General features: G+C 29.7%; 1 protein-coding gene and 1 long non-coding RNA gene across 6 annotated transcripts in view; one reads left to right on the top strand and one right to left on the bottom strand.

Annotated features, from left to right (window-relative positions):
• LOC123262022 (synapsin-like) overlaps positions 1-14,014 on the bottom strand; it is a 118,861-nt gene that overhangs the window by 91,528 nt on the left and 13,319 nt on the right. For 4 of the 5 annotated variants that reach the window (XM_044723996.1, XM_044723997.1, XM_044724000.1 and 1 more), the window contains one exon: positions 4,117-4,486. The exons of the other annotated variant lie outside the window; for it this stretch is intronic. The gene's annotated coding sequence lies outside the window, so the exon portion shown is untranslated. The remainder of the gene's footprint in view (positions 1-4,116; positions 4,487-14,014) is intronic. 5 annotated transcript variants of the gene reach the window in all.
• LOC123262039 lies at positions 11,653-12,079 on the top strand. Its single transcript, XR_006508832.1, has 2 exons — positions 11,653-11,816; positions 11,897-12,079. It is a non-coding gene; the product is annotated as an uncharacterized LOC123262039 (long non-coding RNA).

Below are 14,014 nucleotides of genomic sequence, written 5' to 3'. Positions count from 1 at the left end.
CGGACCGATAGATTTTAAGAAATCTTGAAAAATCTTAAAAAAAATAAGAAAAAAATCATTTTTGAAAGTAGTTTTTTTGGAATATCTTTTAAACGGCTCTATCGATCAACTTCAAAAACTAATCCGCCCTTAAGCTTGAAAAACCACGCCGATCGGCGTCAACCCGATCAAAATCGGTTGATTCGTTCGAGAGATAGCGTGAACGAAAGAAAACCGAAAAAAACCGAAAAAAGTGTTTTTTTCACATAACTTCGTCATTTCTTCTCAGATCGTTTTTGATGATATAGAATAATTTCAGAGGTTAAAAAACCGCGTCGATTGCCGCCGAAAACGTGGAAATCGGTTGATTAGTTCGAGAGATATCCTCGACGAAATATTTGGAAATAAGGATTTTTTCAACATAACTTCGACATTTTTTGGAATAACTTTCAAACAGCTCTACCGATCGATTCCAAAAACTAATCAGCTCTTAACATCATAAAACTACGTCGATTGCCACCAAGCTGGTCAAAATCGGTTGATTCGTTCGAGAGATATCGTGAACGAAAGAAAACCGAAAAAAGTGTTTTTTCAGAGTTACTCCGAAATTTCTTGTTTGACCAATTGAAACTTAGAAATTATTTATAAGGCTTAAAAAACTACGTAGAATGCCGCCAACCGCGTAAAAATTGGTTCATTCATTCAAAAGTTATTGCGGTATGAACATTCAAAAAATAGTGTTCCATGAAACTTCTATCAGACTTTTGAGCTCAAAGAGCTCAAAAGCATAGAAATAGGTATCTTTTTGAGCTCGGAGAGCTTAAAACAACACACAGATTGTACTTTTGAGCTCGAAGAGCTCAAAAAGCGGCCAGGTATTAACGGAATTAGCGGGAAGTTGCAGGGATGGCCTTTAGGGTCAACCGTTTTCCTAATTTTTTTGTCGTGAATTTTTATAGAGCTCAAAAAACTACATCGATCACCGCCAACCACGTGAAAATCGGTTGATTCATTCAAAAGTTATAGCAGTTTGAAAATTTTAAAAATCGTGTTTCATCGAACTATGATAAAACTTTTGAGCTCGAAGAGCTCAAAAGCATAGGAAAGCTATCTCTTTGACCTCGGAGAGCTCAAAATAACTCATAAATTGTATTTTTGAGCTCGAAGAGCTCAAAAACTTCATAAGTGCAATTTTAAGCACCTAGGTATGGAATTACCGGGAAGTTGTAGGCATGGCCTTCAGGGTCAACCGTTTTCCTAATTTTTTTTTTTTTAATAAAAAGTATCCTATGTTACTTCTTATACCTCCCAGAATATGGGTATAAAGTTTCATAACTTAGCTCAATAGCACACATTGTATAGAAATATAGTTAAGTCATCTTAAGACCATTGTCTTATTTTCATTACATTAAAGTTTATAACTAATGTATATGGGGCATTCCACGCCAAATTGACCACTTTTGACCCTGACCTCTTTTGATTTGGCTGAAAGTTTACCATCCTTTTCTACCCTATTAAAAACGTCTCTCATAATTTTTTTAAATTTTTTTACCCAACCAAAAAAAAAGTTATGAATTTTTCAAAAAAACCGCTTTTTTATTTTTAAATTGCCATAACTTTTTAAAAAATTGACTTATCGGGACGTTTTTTTTTTTTTCAAAATTTTTGTTATTGAATGTTCGTTTTGGGAAAAAATATAAAAAATTATTCAAACTTATCTTCATCGTTATTTTTTAGATTTTCTGGAAAAACTCCTAATTTCTCGATGATAACCATTTTTAATTTCTTTTTTCTTTCTTTCATATAAAACTTTGACATTTTCAACAAATATCCTGAAATTTTCAGAAAGGTGTTTTTTCGATTTCTATTTTTTTTTTTTAATCTTATTTTTCATAACAGCGGTCCAAAAATTTCCGGGAATCCTCAAAAAACAAGAAAAAAGAATAGAACCAAAAGTTGAACATGTTAATCATCGAGAAAATTAATTTTTTTTAAAACAAAAGAAAATTGAAAAACAATTGTTTTTTTATTTATTGCTTAATAAATGGTGGGCATTGAAATAAAAAATTCTCTGATAATCTGAGTTTTATGGTTAAAACGCTTTCATCAAATGGTTTAATACATGATTATAATGTCTCAAATGCAATAATTCTTAAACTAATAAAGACATTTAGCTTAGCTAAGCAAGAAATAGTATATAACACTACAAGGGCTCTCAAATTTCTGCCCGTGTAGTGTATACTAGTTTTCTTGCTATCCGGTCGAAAGTACGCAAAAAATTGCTTTGAAAAAAAATTGATGACCGCCCCCGACATTTGCAGCACGAGCGAAGCGGGGGGCAGGCATCAAATACACCTGTCAATAAAGATATTAATTTATAATCTATCATATTACTACTTTGTTTTGAGAAAAGATCTTAATTTAATTTAATAAATTTAAAGTTATAAATATATTATAAATTAACTCTGATTTTAAGAATAGAAAAAAACAAAAAAATGAAATAATAATCGTAAAATGCATAGAAAAAATAATTAAGAAAAAAATCTGTTTGTGTATTTTTTTAAATAATTATTTGTTCAGTAATAAATTTATTTATTTGAAAATATCTATCATGATAAAAAATATTTCTCGTTTTTTTTTTGTCGTTTAAATATTTAATAAGTCTCATTTCATTAAAATAAATATTTATTTTCTCTAATTAACTTAGTTTCAACCTAAAATCATCGACACATAACAAGACAGATACATTCATAACAATCACAAGTAAGGTTAGGCTTATAAACACAAGTAATAGAGTGAGCGCGACTACCGACTTTCGGACTTTCTGCCGCCTCGTGTCTCGTTGTCAGTGCATGAATACATTATTTCGGCTCCCCGTCGTAGGGCGCATGCGTGGCTTGATTACGGCATAAAACTGAGGCTTTCTGCCGTGAAATCGCAGCGGGAACCCCGTACTTTCAACCGGCGTAATAAGAAAATGTTCTTTAACTAAATATAATTTCTGAAGATGGCACTTAATCAGTTTTTTTTTTTATGAAGAAGATTCATAGGTTGCGCAAACTATCATTTCTCGAAATTTAGAGTAATTTAAAAATAAACTTGGACCTTCGCAAAGATTAAAAATTTAAAAAGCAATTCTGAGAAGCTCACCTGGTTAACTTTTAGTTCTATATTTTTTTTTGTTTTTCAATTTTCTATGTTTTTAAAAAAATTAATTTTCTCAATGATTAACATGTTCAACTTTTGGTTCTATGCTTTTTTCTTGTTTTTTGAGGATTCCCGGAAATTTTTGGACCGGTGTTATGAACAATAAAATTAAAAAAAAAATTATTTTTTCCAATTGAACAAAAAAATAGAAATCGAAAAACACCTTTCTAAAAATTTCAGGATATTTGTAGAAAATGTTAAAGTTTTATATGAAAGAAAAAAAAAGAAATTAAGAATGGTTATCATCGAGAAATTCGGAATTTTTGTCAGAAAATCTAAAAAATAACAATGAAGATAGGTTTAAATAATTTTTTTATATTTTTTCCCAAAAAGAACATTTAATAACAAAAATTTTGAAAAAAAAACGTCTCGATAAGTCAATTTTTGAAAAAGTTATGATAATTTAAAAATAAAAAAGCGTTTTTTTTTTAAATTCATAAGTTTTTTTTGGTTGGGTAAAAAAATTTGAAAAAATTATGAGAGACGTTTTTGATAGGGTAAAAAAGGATGGTAAACTTTCAGCCAAATCAAAAGGGGTCAGGGTCAAAAGTGGTCAATTTGGCGTAGAATGCCCCATATATTAACCCTGTTAAATGCTTAGGCTGTTGGGTTTGTTTTTTGAATAAAATAAAATAAAATAAAATAATGATCGGTTGAGTATCTTTCGCGTGAAAGCGTAACAAACAAACTTACATTCACATTTATAATATTAGTAAGGATATATAAAATAATTGAACATTATAATTTATTAATGTTTTTTCAAAATTCAGATATTTTATTTTCGATTAATTTTATAAACGCGGAAAACAACTTTTCTGTTACGTCATTAAGTTTCATGAAAAATTTAATTGATTTCAGAAAATATAACTTAATAGACACAATGTTTTTTACTAAATATTAGAAAAATTTTCAAGAACTCAAAAAACTTACCTGCGTTTCAAGTAATTAACATTAGTAGTGAAAGATTGCCGAAAGCTGGAGAATGAAATGTTGGCGGGTATTAAAACACGTTCACAGTGTATATCCCAAGATTGCAGCTGCTTATAATTTTATTGATTCGGAAGTTTCCAGTCCGTGTAAGGGCAAATTATCTTAATCCTGTTGTAGTTTCGTGATTAGAGGACCCAATTTAATTCTTCTTTTAGGGGGTGAATACAACTTCTTCAATTTTGTGATTTTATGTACTATTATCACAAATAATTATTTCCACTTGGTACAAATTATTTTAAAACCGTTTATTTTATTCGATTAATGTTGATCATTCAATTGTGACAACAATTTAAAGTATCCAAATTGATATCTGAAAAGAAAGAAAAAAAAAAAAAAAAAAAAAGAATAAGAATAATTTCTAAAAAGCAGCGTCAAAAGTTTGAAAAATCTAAAAGCTTACACCTAAAACACGCCTGCTCATTCTTTACGTAAAAAATGTATTTATCATACCCGAAAGCTTGTATGCATACATGCATATCATGTGTATGTTCATATTTTTGAATTCAAAAGCTACTATATTCTATATTCTACAGAATAGTGTTTCGTGAGAAAAGAGGAAGAGTTAACGATGTTTTTAGTGTTGTTGCTCTCTGAGATGCTAACATCAAAATATTAGCATCTATATAAGTACTAGAGTGGGCTAAAAAAAGTGATTATTTTTTTTTTGTTTAGTTATAGTGAAAATATTGTTTGAGATGACGAAAAAAAATTTTGTTAAAATTTGAGCTTGAAGTCTGCTGTGCTGCTATCTTATATGATAATGATTCTGCAACATAGATATCGTCATGGCGACCCCAGGAACCCAACACTATCTCAAGATTTATTTTAGTATTATATGTATTATTTAATTTGTTTATTTAGTTAACTTTGTTTAAAGTGTGTTTTATTATTTCTGTTATTCGTGTGACGCACCCGGCGAATTGGCTATGTTATGCCGGCTGAGCCGGCATAGGAGGGCATTAAAGAGCCGAAATTTATTGTTTATTTATATCTTATGTCATTGTTTTTTTTAAATGGTTAACTAAAGACCATATATAGGAATAAACCTATATGAAATTTGGAATTTTGCCGATAAAATCCGACGAAGGAAAATTATTTTGCCCCGCGCATATCGTTTTTTTGGGCATAACGAGGATTGTTTATTACAGTTTTTTTAAGTCCCCGGGCAAAAATTAGTGAGGGAAATAATTTTGTACAAAATTAATTATTGAAAAATGAAATTTCGAAATTAAAAACTTAGAATTAATTGACGTTTTTCGAGCTTCCAAACCTGGCGATAGGTGTCTAAAACGATCTTTCCGTTTCGTTTCAAGTAACTTTTTGGAAAAATGATAAAGTCCCAAATTTATCGCGGAAAAGGCATCCAGTAACACTGAGACGATTTTCCCTGTGAAGGCTATCCAGAAGGGAAAAACGCTAAGGAACTTAAGTTACCCAGAGTGCGAATGTACCAAGGTAAGTGGAGCTCATCTCTTAAGGGTATTACGGACTCCCCGTACTCCGACCTTCTGTCAGAGTGCGGCAGGTGATCATAGTCGAGTAGGAGGGATCGAGATGGAGGCTATCCTCTCGATCCTTGGGAAAGGCGATTAGGAGGTCAAGGAAGTTGGCTAGATACCTCGACTTCGGGGACCTGGGTGGCAGCACCGCGGGAGAAGGGAGTTGGAGACTATCCTCTCGTTTCTCCGGGGGAATCCCGAGTAGGAAATTGACCCGCTAGCGCCGCGAACTAGAGAACGCGATTTTTGGAAACCCTTAGACGGTCGGTAAAACAGAAAATGATCACACCAAAAAGTAGATGAGGCGCATTTCCATTGTACCATCGGTCGGCATAACAGAAAGTGATCTTATTAAAAAGTCGGTAAGCGTGTTCCTGTTTTACCATCAGTCGGTAAAACAGAAAAAAGCTCGGGAAGCGCGGATTTGGGCGAATGAGTGTGTCTACCATTTTGTAAAGGTGATAGAAGGTTTTTTTTTTTCACCACGATGTTTAATTATTGTTACTAAATAAAAGATTTCTATTGTTTCTCCTATTACGTTTTGTTATGGCTTATTTGGACAATCCCCTTTTTGACCCCGGACATCGGCGAGCTCTAAATTCGAGCCGGGGATTTACCCAGTGAACACATGACTTCAATATGACGTCATTTATAAGTCATAGGAATGTCACAATATTTTACATAAATATGATGTAAAATTGACCTGTCTTGTGATCCAATTATGATGTAAAAATATATGATATATTTTTGACATCATACTGATGTAAGTTTATTACTTCTCCATGATGTAACGGAAATGACTTAGATATTACGTACAACTGACATAATATATAAACTACAATATTACGTAACGTTAATGCCATCATTGTATGTCATAACGACGTAAGTTTAACATCATGCGTTTACATTAGTGACAAGTCACGCTCTTACGTAATACCGATACCATCTGTGAGTCATTATTTAACATCAATAATTTGTCACAATTGTACATAATACTGACGTAATTTGAAAGTCATTTTCTAAATCAGTGACAAACGATTATTTTCCATAATATTGATAAAATTTGGGGATGTATTTTTTAATATTATCGATTGATCAAAATTTATCAAATATAAAACTTCTTCAACAAGATGTCTAATTTACAATTAATCGCTAAATATTAGTGAAAATTGGTTTAAAATTTAGTAAGAATCAGGAAGAGGTAAACAGCTGATTTAAGCTGGTACCTTGCAAATTTAAGTCCGCTCTTAATAACAAAAATTTATAATTTACAATATTAATGAATATATCTAACATATTAGCAAATAACATACAAAATATTTTTCATTTACGTTTTTAAGAAAAAAACATACAAATTAAATACATGTGGGATATAAACTTTTTATATCTTTGCTTGTATGTTTCCATACACTGCAGAAAAAAAATCTTGACTCAAAGGTAAATTTCTTTGGACTAAGAATATATTAGAGATGACTGAAAATTTCGTGGATGAAGTCAAAATTTCTTGACACTAAAACACTTCTTGCTCCAATATAACTTCGGCCTCCGTCAAAATTTTCTTGGTGCAAGAAATACTTTTTTTTCGTTGCATATGTTTCTCACTTATATTTTTTCCATGAATTTAGGTACTTTTATCCATTGTAAAAATATTTTCGACTTCATTCAGTATAAATGATTTGGTGTGAAACTGATAACAAAATACCGAGTTCAATTTATGTGGCATGAACTCTAAATTTTTAAACCGTCAAGCGAGTAAACATATAATTTCTTATGATTTCGCGTCAAGAAATTAAATGTCGGTCATTTAAATATTGCACTATTACTTGAAAAATAATTTTCTGACATTAGTGCTGCTACTTATGAAACATTGTATTTGAAATAATTCAAACAGTTCCATGATTGTTATTGACGAGACTAATAGTATTTTACACAGTAAAAAATTTCGCGTCATTGCGTCAAAAACTTTAGTGTTAAAAATTTTTGTGTTAAATATTTAACTTTTTTAAGTGTAAATTTAACATTTATTGTGTTAAATCAACATAAAAAAATGTTAAATATTTAACATAAAAATTTTTGACACAATGACGCAAAATTTTTTTACTGTGTACATCAAGTTTCATAATGTTGTTAGTATGTTAAATTAAAGAAATTCAAATTTCGAAAAAAATTGAAATTAAAAAGAAATATAGATTAAAAAAATGGTATACTTAAAAGAGTTGAAATTAAAAAAAAAAAATCTAAATTTTGTAAATTGAAATTTTGAAGAAGAAAAATCCAAATGAAAAATACTAAATTTTCGGAAAAAATTAAATAAAAAAAAAATTCGAGTCTTGAGAAATCAATAAGTATTAAAAAATATTCAAATGACACGGATACATCGTTTACTCTGAAAAAATTTCACTCTGTGAAAGTTCTCTGTGTCCGCAGAGAGTCTAAAGTTCTCTGTGTCCGCTTTTAGACGAAAATTTTTGAAAGTGTAAGATTCAATCAATTCTTATGAAAATTTATAAATTGTCTATTCATTACCACAAGTTTCACTAGAGAGCCTTTTATAAGAGTTTTTACAAAGTTTTATAGAACTTTATAAAATTTCATGAGTTTAATGAAATTTTATAAAATTGTATAAATTATTAGACTTTAATTTTATACAATTCCAGCTCTTAAAATCCATTTAATCTCAGAAAAATTATGAAATAAGCATTTTTCGTCATGTAAGGCTTATCACATAAGTTATTTACTTCGTGACATGAACCGTTACTTGGACAAGTGAGCAGCGTTCCAGACTTCGATACGTGAGGACCCAAGTTCGAGCCCAGCATATTTCAGGATTTTTTCATCAAGTATCAACATATAACTAGTGTTTCAAACTTTGTAATAAGTCCACAACGCTATAATTAATTTCAAAATTGCCATCTTTTTATTTTTGAGAAATTTTTTTTTTAATATTTTTTCTGAGGTACAATTCTTACATCACTTACATCACTTTTACGTCATAATGACATCATTATCATGATATAGACATCACAGGTATGTCATATTGACGTCATAAATGTCATTGAGACATAATACTGACGTCATGACTACGTCATATTTTTACGTCAGAATCTTACGTCAAGAAGTGTGAAATAATGAGTCATATATGACTCATTCGTGACTTGTATCTTACGTAAATCCTGACATAGCCCAATGTCATTTTGACGTCACATTGACGTAAACGTGTTTACTGGGTATTGATGTTGTCTAGTACGGTCTATTCTAGGATTTTTGGATCATGGAAACTGGACTCGGGCTAATTTAGTTAATTAGATAATAAAAGGGGCCAAAATCCCTCTTATCACCAATTTTACCCGTTACAATTCTATGAAGTACATAATGTGTCAAATCAGTTTATCATAAATATATTATAAAAATTAATTTTATAATATATTTTGATCGTCTTAATTTATTTATTTTACCGAATTTCATTGTTACATCACAATTATTTAAATAAAAAATTGTGTGTATCAGCTCCGACGCACGACTGGAGTTTACTCCTTACGAACGATTATATCGAATATATAGATTAGTAAATGATGGTAAATGGAATTAACTATTATATTACTCGAAGCATACATGATACATTTATTTTCATTAAGTATGCAATTAATTCGTCAAAATAGCTAACTCTATTAACTTGTTAATATTTGTGAATCGCAAATTAATATTGATAGATATAAATAACAAAATTACGTGTAAACTCCAATAAACTCCAAAAATTTGTTTAAGGAACAATTTTTCTTTTAAAAATCATTATTTGTATCAAAGATTGAAATTTCATAAAAAATTTTCAATCATCTTATGAACAAAGCATTTGTTTATAAAAATTTTTTAAACAATAAAATATAAAAATTTTAAAAAATCATTTCCGTGCAGCTTCTGACAACAAAAAAACGCATCATTAATAATAATTTGAAAAAATAAATTTTTTGATGATTAATTTAAGTTTTTAATTTTGTAACAACGAAAATTATTAATAAAAAATTGAAAAATAAAAATTTTTTAATTTTTCGAACGGGGATCTATTCTGAAGCCTTCCAAGAATTGCTCCAAGAGAGGAAAAAAATCTCAAATAGTTAATTATATATAGACTTATAAATAATCAGATCTGATCATGTATAGACTTATATATGATTATATATATGGGGTTATAATAGCCAGGTATGATCAGATCTAATTATGTATAGGTTTATATATAATTATATATGATCCCATGTATAATCATGTATAATTATATATGATTATATATATGCTCATTAGAGTGGTACAAAAAAAACATTTTTATTTTTTTTTTTCAAGTGCTGCTGTCTTAAAAACTTCTCTAAGGTATAAAAAAAATTCTCTCCAAAGCGCAGCTTGATATCTCAATTCTTCATGAAGCTCAATGAATTTTTATTTTCCCATTTAAATAACATGTAAAAAAATTTTATTTACGTTTTCATTCGGTAAGACTACGAAAAAAATTTTTTTTTTGTATTTTTCGTCAATTATTCTTGTAGGAAATTTAATTCTCTACAAAAAAAGACTGAGGTAGTTTTTTCGTAATCCTAACAAGTAATAAGTTTTTAAGCTTTAAATACTCGCAATAAAAGAAAATTTAATCAGATATGATTTTAGAATCCACGTTGTATCACATTTTCTGTTTCAAAGTATTTGATTATGTAATTTATATTTTTTTCTTAAAAACATGGTATACAGTCTGATATCGGTAATTCAGTCTGGACAAGTGACAAAAAATGACAATTGAATATATCGGTTTGTTTATTTGAACCACATGTAAAATGCACTGAAGGAGATTACCAGACTTTGTAAATACTCTAACCACTGCTTAAAAAAATTAAACTAGATAATTTACTTTTAGCACTCTCTTACGGCCTACATGAAGATATATGGGTCATTCCACCAAATAAGAAAATTTTTACGGGGCGACCCTCGCGGATTATGTTTAAAATTTATGGAGGTGTTCTCTATCATAAGACAAAAATTCCCTGAGAGTTTTAGCTCTTAATACGCAGCGGTCTTGAAGTTATGATTTTTTGAAATTTTGGAAAAAATTTTTTTTCAACTTTTTCGTCAATTTTTCTGATATGAAAAACATTTTTAAACAAAATCGACAAACATTGTATTTTGTAGGAAAAATTCTCAGCTTTTGAATGAGAATATTTATTTTTTCATAAACTCATCAGAAGACCCTTAGAAATCGAATTTAAGTGGAAAAATTGATTTTTTCCGGTGTGCTGCCCAAAATTCTTCAAATTTGAATTTTTTTTCTGAAAGCTGAGAGTTTTTTTACACAAAATATAGCGTTTTGCCGATGTGCATATTTTTTGTTTCGTCACAATTAAATTAAATGTTAGATTCACTATGCAGTAATATAATTCAGAATAGTAATATAGTTTTCTCTTTAATACTAAAATTATAGTACAAAATTATAGAAATTTTGAACCACCTACTTAAAAGATGAGTCTATACTTCGTCACTTATCATGCAGATGGCGCTCACAACTCCCTCTATTTACTTTCATTTTGTGATTCTTTCTTGAGCGATTTCTTTTCGGATCGTTTGTTCTTAACAAAAATATAATTGCTCAAGTTTTTAAGTAATAATTATTGCGTTACTTTGATATTTCATCGCCATGAGTAAACGTATACGGTCAGTAAATTGTTGTAATCCATTCAATGAGTCACGTAAGTAACTAATACGGTGCACTTGACCTCTTATGTATAACCTCTACGTAGAACCAATTAAATTAATGGCCTTGTGTTTAATATTGACTTTTGACATCTAATTAAACGAAACTTTTAGATAAAAAAGGAGTTAAAGATTTAAGAAAATTTCCCGACGAAGATCGTTGGAAATTTCCTGACTTAGATGACACTTCAATGTTATGTGTGCGTTGTCGATTCCATGTCAAAGAATATATTCCGCCGGCATCAGAGGAAGAAGAAATTATTTCAAGTCAAATTAGTGTTGAAAGTCTGAGTATATCAGCTGAAATTTGTACAGTTTATCTCGAACTGTCAGTAATTTTAGCGACAATCGATGTGATTACAATGATCATTCTTTAGAGCGATTTTTGAAAATTCCTCTTATTGAAAAAGACAGGTAAAAATTTTCTATTGATTAAGTTTTTCATTTACTGAGTGAAAACTTACTTAATTATTTTTCTATGCGTTTAATTTAAGGTTATATTCTGAAAAAAATTATGGAGTAAAAAAACTTGATGAGAGCTATGCTGCCCTAGAGAATAAGTTCCAATCACAATTTGGAATAGTACCTGAATCTACCTACAGAAAGATTAATCAAGATCATTGTTCCATGATAGCTAAAGTGAAGAAATTATATAACGCTGAAAGTGACAAGTAAATTTTTTTAACAATCGATCATTTTAAAATATCTTCATTTTTTCATATTAATACGATCGATCGTTTGCTTTACAGATCAATAAAAAAGAAGCTGCTTTCAATTTTACCCGACAGTTGGGAAGTCAGTCGTATAGCATCTAAATTTAACTGTTCTCGAAAAATGGTACTGAATCTTAAAAATGATATCAATGAATCTGAGAATGTTGATTTAGACTCTGGTGAAATGACTACTAATACTTTGAATCCCACAAAAGTTCCAGGCAATTAGCTGCTTAAGTTAGATGTAAAAAAACTTGTCATTGATTTTTATGAAAGCGAAGAAAACTCAAAACAATTAGCGGGCATGAAAGATTTTAAATCTGTGAAGGATTGTGATGGAAATCGAACTACACATATCGTATGTGTTTGTACTATTCATCAAAATGTAAAATTGACGTTAGACGGTACTTGTGTATTTGACATTCTCTATAATTGTACTAAAACTAGTTATTAATCTTATTACATTTATTCCATTTAGGATGTAATTTTCCAAAATTTGTGAAAAACACCAATTGGGTTGTAGAATCTCAGCCAATTTACAAAAATTTATTAAATAAATTAGTTTGTAACAATCCAAAAGAATCGTGCTTTTCCAGAATGTGCAATAGTTGTCCAAATAATGAAGAAATCGCTGATCATTTTCGTGTGTCGTTTAATGAATCTGATGTTAATGAAATCCAATATAAAATGTGGACATCAACAGACCGTTGTACTATTGTGAATGTTACTTCAGATTCCGAAGACTTCATCGAGACTTTAGTGACGCAACTTGATAAGCTTTTGAAACATGATTTTATTGCAAAAACACAAAGTCGATTTTTTTCTGATACAAAACTAAATTTAAAGAGCGGGGAATTCACCGTAGTATTTGACTTTGCGGAAAATTATGCATTCGTTGTGCAGGAAGCAGCTCAAGGCTTTCATTGGAATAATGATCAAGCTACTATATTTCAAAAGGTGATTTATTATAACGAAAATGATACTATTAAGCATTTGAGCTTTGTTGGTATTTCAGATTGTCTTAAGCACGACACAGTTTTAATTTATTTATTTCAAGAGCAATTGATTGCCTTTCTTAAAAAGAAGTTTACTGTCATCAATACGATTTTTTACTTCTCTGATGGAGCTCCACAACAATTCAAAAACAAGAAAGTATTTACAAACTTATGTTATCATTATGCTGACTTCGAAATCAACGCTGAGTGGCATTTTTTTGCAACTGCCCATGGCAAAGGACCATGCGATGGTCTTGCGGGTTCATTAAAACGATATGCTGCTAGAGCTTCATTACAAATGAACAATAAAGAGCATATACTGAAACCACAAGATTTGTTTTCCTGGGGAACGAAAAATTTTACAAGCGTTGACTTTACTTTTATAGCTAATGACGATTATTTAATAAAAAAAAATGTGTTAGACGTACGATATTCTCAATCGAAAACGGTGAAAGGTACACAGTCATTACACACTTTTGTGCCTTTAAAAGATGAAATTGGTTATGCTTTCATTAAAACTGTGTCCACATCTCAAAAAAGTTCAAAAATAAAAGTATTTTAATTATAATGAATTTGCGTTTAATTTAATTGTGACGAAACAAAAAATATGCACATATCGGCAAAACGCTATATTTTGTGTAAAAAACTCTCAGCTTTCAGAAAAAAAATTCAAATTTGAAGAATTTTAGGCTGCACACCGAAAAAAATCAATTTTTCCACTTTAATTCGATTTTTAAGGGTCTTCTGATGAGTTTATGAAAAAATAAATATTTTCATTCAAAAGCTGAGAATTTTTCCTACAAAATACAATGTTTGTCGATTTTGTTTAAAAATGTTTTTCATATCAGAAAAATTGACGAAAAAGTTGAAAAAAAAATTTTTCCAAAATTTCAAAAAATCATAA

The sequence above is a fragment of the Cotesia glomerata genome, linkage group LG3, assembly GCF_020080835.1.
Source record: "Cotesia glomerata isolate CgM1 linkage group LG3, MPM_Cglom_v2.3, whole genome shotgun sequence".
Classification (NCBI taxonomy): Eukaryota; Metazoa; Arthropoda; class Insecta; order Hymenoptera; family Braconidae; genus Cotesia; species Cotesia glomerata.
Note: the sequence above shows the minus strand (reverse complement) of the source record. Positions and strands in the feature narration are given on the sequence as shown.